The sequence below is a fragment of the Rattus norvegicus genome, chromosome 1 (genome assembly GCF_021556685.1).
Source record: "Rattus norvegicus strain SHRSP/BbbUtx chromosome 1, alternate assembly SHRSP_T2T, whole genome shotgun sequence".
In the NCBI taxonomy this organism is placed as follows: domain Eukaryota; kingdom Metazoa; phylum Chordata; class Mammalia; order Rodentia; family Muridae; genus Rattus; species Rattus norvegicus.
The window spans coordinates 24,098,759-24,105,333 of NC_141534.1; positions in this window are offsets into that span (position 1 = coordinate 24,098,759).

Consider the following 6,575-nt stretch of genomic DNA (forward strand, 5'->3'; position numbering starts at 1 on the left):
TAAAAACTTAAATGTATGAAGTACTTTATAAGACCAAAATTATGCTGAATGTGTGACCTCAAGTGATGCTTCCCCAAAATAAAGCTCGTTAGAGAAAATGGGAGTCAAATAACTTGCCTAGGCTTTTCAGAGCAGGTTGTAGCTCGGGGGTAGAGCGCTAGCCTACTTCGGAGTGCCAGAGTTACAACAAACAAACAAATACACCCAGTGCTCTCAAACTCTTCAAAGCTAGTCAGGAACAGAGGGGAATTCTCCTGCATTCTAACATTCCAGCCCCATCCAACACTCTTTCGTTCTTCTTGACCTTAAAAGATACCAGGAAACACAGATTCTCATATTAGCCATACCTGCAAGGGAACGCAGGTCTGCACTTGTCTGGGCAGTGACCTGTGTTTGCTTATTTTGCACACAGTTTGTGTCATTAAGTTTTTCATTAGCATCATTTGAACACCTCTTCCCTCATCCCTAGACATTTCTTTATTAGGCTTCGAAAGTCAGGAGCAAATGGAAACAGTCAACTATAATCCAATTACCATTCAAGGAGCATTGATCATTACCAGTAGAAGCTCAGAGAAGATCAATATAGCAAGACCAAAGAACTCATGATGCAAAATGGCTGAAGAAACTGCTTTTGCTTGTCCCCACGTGTGTTACAGAGTTGGCAGGTTTTATCTGTGAATATATATTTATCGGTTCGTCTCAATCCCTCGCTGGGAACCTGTAATGAACTTTGCGTGGGGTGGGACAAATGTTCTTGCTGTGGATGACTGGTACAAATGCTTTGTTTTATGACGGCTCCCCACCCCCACCCCACCCCCGCTTCCTGTTAGCAGGAAGTGCTGGATTGTTTGCTGGGGCAATTGAGTAGGCACAGGACAAACCCACTTCCAGAACACCTTATTATGATTGTAAGCAGCTTGGCGACTCATGCTCAGCTCTATGTAACTGCACTATTCAAAGACTCTGTGGGTATAAATCAGAAGTCAAGAATAAAGAACCAACCGGACTGACTACATTGCCTCCTGGCATCTGAATCTGCTTCTCGTCTCATGGTTGGCCTGACGAAGGCCATTGGCTATTTCAAGCTCTGGTCTACACTCACCTTGTTCTTTCACATCAAAATTGACTCCACTGTGCGGCCCCAGGATGTGCTGTGTATTTTCAGCCCTCGGAAACAGTTTGACTTTGTCCCACCTTTCTGCCGATTCACTTCTGCTTCCCCCCCCTACCCCCATCCAGAAGCAAGTGATAGAGATCAGGATTCTGGTTACCCAAGGTTCATCATAGAAGCTAGAGCCCTTCTTTGAAGCAGGCAATATAACTACAGTTACCTTTTCCATTCTCCCTTCAAGCAGGGTCTTGCCAGATTCTCAGAAGGAATGCTACACAGAAAGACCAAGAATCCGAGCATACAGGTCTTGCCGAGTTTCTCTTTCAGTTGTTACCAATAGACTACACCCTCAGAATCCATCTGCATTTCCACAATGGCTGTCCTGTCCAGTCTTTACTGAACCCAAGGATGAGATCAGTTTTCCATGGGTCTTCAGAGCTTCCCTTCTGGAGGGCCGTATACCGCAGAGAAGTGTAGCAAGATGAATGTTATACGGGTTCTTGGATTAGCTAGCCTTTCGTTATGGTTGTGCTGCAATGACTATCAGTATGGGTGGTAGGAAAAGCTACCTTGTCCTTCTGCCAGACCGATTGATCCCTGTAAACGCAATGTTTATTTCCAGAATGTGAACTTCAAGAGGGCAGGAAGCTGTAGGTTTCTATACATTCATCCATCCCTGTATTTCTAGCATCTGGGAGGACACCAGTCATGCTGTACCTGCTCGAAATGTCTGACACACAAATGGGCCAGATAACTAAAGCTCTTTTTGAAATATCGAAACCCAAATTATGATTGCCTATGACACTTGGTCCCTGCTCTCACCTTTGCCTTTGGGCAAAGTATCACTGTGGGATGCACTGAGGGAGTCTGAACTATTAAGGCCAACATTAAAAGCCGTTCTTCCACTCAATATATAGCCAGCCCCCAGGAGGCAGGCGGTCTGTCACTCGTATCAACAGTAAGTTAACCACATTGTACTTCAGACCACTGTTGATGGGCGGGGCCGTCAGGTCTTCAAACACTGCAGCTCACAAAATGGCAGCCTGAGACAGCAGATGCTTGGTTTTGTGAGAAGTCATTGGCCCCACTTTGTAGAAATCCAAACTCAAAGCTATATCAAACATGCCCCAGATCAAAAGATATTTTCCAATGTCTGGTTACGAAAAGCTTTAATCATGCAGGAAATATTTTGTAATACTGTCTTACTGTCTTCCCAATTACCTATCAATAATCCCCCATCTATTGGAATATATTTTTATTACAGCTAAATAAAGGGCAAATGCCTTCTATGTGGTACCATTAACGAGGTGTCTCTCCACCCTTTAGATTTCTTCTTTCAGCAAAGTTTTACAAAGAGTATTGAGCACAAAACCTAAGAATGCCATTATCCATGTTCCAGAAAACACACACGGCCCAAATCCTGGTTACACCACAGAACATGACCAGCATCCCAGAAAGGTCCTGTGTCTCTTCTGGGCAAAGTCCCACCCCAACCTCCAGAAGGAACCGGTACTTTGTTTGCCAGTCAATCACCTCCACCTGTCTGGACTCCTTCTACTAGGGGAGAGTGTGTGAGGACTCCTTGTGTAAAACCTCTTTACCTGTGTTTGCCCCTGAACTCTCGGTTCACTCTCTTTATTGCTGCATAACATGACTGAATACCCCGACTTACTTGTTTTCTCTTACGGACTCCTAGGCTGTTCCCAGCTCTTTAGATCCTAAGTAGAGCCATGGTGAGAAGAAGTATTTCTGCAGAAACTAGCATCTCGACATTGACCCAGCAGCTCAAGTCTGTTGGATCCCAGACCCACTGGCTTGCTTCTATATCCTGCTGCTTCTCTGTGCCGTATCACTATGTTTATGTGGACGTCTCTGGGGCTTCAATCTAAAAGGACTCATTACAGTATAAACACAAACTGAGAAATAGGATCTTTAGACCAACAAGGAGTCTAAATACAAATTCAGTGCGTGCTTAGTCACAACCCAATTAATACCCACTCTGGCATGATTCTTGTGAGGATATTTATTTTATCATTTTCTTATGTTACCTGAAGATATTTGCTCTCTAAATGGTTTCTTGTTTATTTGATTTTGAAATGGGCTCTTGCTATGTGGCTGGCTGAATAGAAACACTATTTTCAAAACAAAGATGATTTACATAGAAAACAATAATATTGGACAACTGTAATGAAGGCTCTCCCTAAACCTGACTGTGGTATTGGTTCCCCAACAGGTTGCCTTGTCTGGCCTCAGTTGGAGAGGATGCCCCTACTCTGACAGAGACTTGATGCACCAGGGAAGGGGGGTTGGGTAGGCGCACCCTCTCAGAGGAGGAGGAGGATGGAGGCAAGGTCTCTGTGAGGGGGAGACCAGGAAGGGGGAAATGTTTGGGATGTAAGTAAATAAATATAATTTAAAAAAAGTATATCGGTTACTTCTAGAGGTTGGGGTGGGAATTTCCTCAGAAGAGATGTAACTTTCCAGAATTATGTTTTTTGGTGATCCCTCTCCCTATGCTTTCTAAATGCTGGGATTATAGGCCTCTTCCACCCACCCCAAGCCACTAAAGGTGTTCAGTGATTCCTTCATATGGTTAGAGTATTATTATGGCTTGTTACATATTATTTAAAATATCCTAAATTACAAAGTGAACATAGGTAAGTTCACTGTATTTAATATTATATATTAGTCATTAAATATAAGACAGTGAAGCAATGCCGGAAAATGTTGATACTGCTACTTTAAGTAGGAAAATCAGTAGAAAGTTATATACTCAATATTTTCATACAAGCCTTCAAAATATACATGTATACATTGCTCAGGAACTTTGAAAAATTAAAATGAAGTATAACTGATATGGTAGACTGGCAATCATTTGTAAAAAGTATTGCCTTAAATTGTTTGGGGGATAGGAATGCAGCTTAGTGGTAGTTGCTTGTTTATTATTTGTAGAAGACTAAATTAAAATCCTCCCACTCCCCTTCCCACACACACGCACTGGAAAGAAACATACATGGTGGAGAGATGACTCAGTGGTTAAGAGCACTGGCTGCTCTTCCAGAGGTCCTGAGTTCAATTCCCAGCAACCACATAGTGACTCACAACCATCTGTAATGAGATTTGGTGCCCTCTTTTGCTGTGTCTGAGATAGTTATAGTGTACTCATATAAATAAAAATTATAGAAAAAATTAAAAAAAAGAAACATACAGAAAATGTGGGGCACCATGAAAAGACCAAACCTTCAAATCGTAGGAATAGATGAAGAATCCCAAGTCAACACCATAGACCAGATGTTCAACAAGACCATAGAGAAAAACTTTCCTAACCTTAGAAATGACATACTTATTCAGATACAAGAAGACAGATACACAAGACTGGAAAAGAAACCCCCCATGGCTGGCCTATCAATTAAAATACTAAGTATACAGAACAAAGAAAGAGTATTAAAAGCTTCAAGAGAAAAAGCATAAGTCACATATAAAAGCAAACCTATCAGAATAATTGCTGATTTCTCATGGAAAACATTGAAAGCCAGAAAAGCCTGGAGCAATACAGTCCAAGTCCTAAACAATCATGAAGGTAAATTGAGACTAATATACCCAGCAAAACTATCCACCATAGTTGCAAGAGAAAGAAAAAAACTTTCTCATACACACACACACACACACACACACACACACACATATGTGTATATATATATGTATTATATGTATATACATACATACATACATACATACATACAAACACATATATGACTTTAAATTTTTAGTATCTAGCAAACCAAACCTAAAGAAAAAATGCAGGAACCAATGCTGAAGGCTGCAGAGAGGAATAAAGACAACGAAGAGACCAGAAAGAAATACAAAGCTATAATTACGACACAAAGTCCAATGAAGAGCACAAACACCAAAATCCACGTCATAAGACCACAACACACACATGTCAATAATGACTTTGAGTACAAATGGCAGTTATCACTATCCTAATATCTGGTAAAAAAAAAAAAGAAAAGAAAAGAAAAGAAAAAAGACTTCAAATAGACTAAGCTAAACAGAAGAGATAAAGACAGACACCTTATTCTCATCAAGGGACTAGTTACCCAAAAAGACATTACTATTCTAAACAAACTCTTGTGCACCTAACTTTATAAAAATAAAATAAAATAAGCTATTAGGACTAGAAAGATGTCTCAGTAGTTAAGAGCACTGGCTTCCAGAAGACCTGATTTCAAATCCCAGCTGATATAAGGCAGCTCATGGCTATGTGTAACCTCAGTTCCAGATCTGGCACCCTCACACTGACTTACCTGCAGGCAAAACATCAATGCATTTAAACATTTAAAATATATATACACTACTGAATTTAAAAACACATGGTAATGTCAAAACATTAATAGTAAGCAGTTTCAAAACCTTATTTTCTTCAATAGACAGGTCATCTAGACAATTAGATTTAAATGACATTTAAATCTTAGGTATTAGAAATTATTAGAATTATTAGAAATATTAAAATTAAATGACATCATACATCAAATGCCCTTAACTTGTATCTCCAAACCCAAAGAATACACATTCTACTCAAAAGCACATGGGGGCTTCTCTGAAATAAACTGCATCCTAGGACACAAAAATCTTTTATGAATTCAAAAAGATTTAAATAGCTCTGTGTATCCTATCTGACTGACCACAATTAAATTGACAACAAACAAATCTCTAATAAATGGATATTAAACAACTCATAACAGCATGATGAGTGTTTCAAAGAGAAAAAGAAAGAAATAAAAATTTCTGGAACTAAATGAAAATAAAAATACAACACAATAAACAAATAAATACAAAATAAAAAAACTGGGACATATGTCCTCCAGGGAAATGTATGGCCCTTAAAGCGAACCAAAAAAGAACACAGGGGCTGGGGATTTAGCTCAGTGGTAGAGTGCTTACCTAGGAAGCACAAGGCCCTGGGTTCGGTCCCCAGCTCCGAAAAAAAGAACAAAAAAAAAAAAAAAAAAACACAAAGAAATGACTTAATGAGGCAACTCAAAAAAGTTATAAACAAGATAAACTGAAACAAAACAAACAAAACCAAACAGATACAAACCAAGTTGATGGCAAGAAATAATAAAAATCAGAGCAGAAACTAATGAAATAGAAACAAAGAAAACAACACAAAGAGTTAACAAATTTAAGGCCTGGCTCTTTGAGAAGACAAGTGATTGACAGAGCCTTGGACCAACTAACCAAAGGAAAGAGAGAACCCAAGTTAACAAATTCAGAAACGAACAGGGAGATATTATAACAACCACTAAAGAAATTCAAAATATTATAATGGAATTCTTTCAAATCTGTATACCATTAAGTTGGAAATAAAAAACAAATGACTTATACAACTCAAAATTTTGGAAAAACATAAAAGAAATGGATGACTTTCTAGATTCAGCCAAATTACTAAAATCATACCACA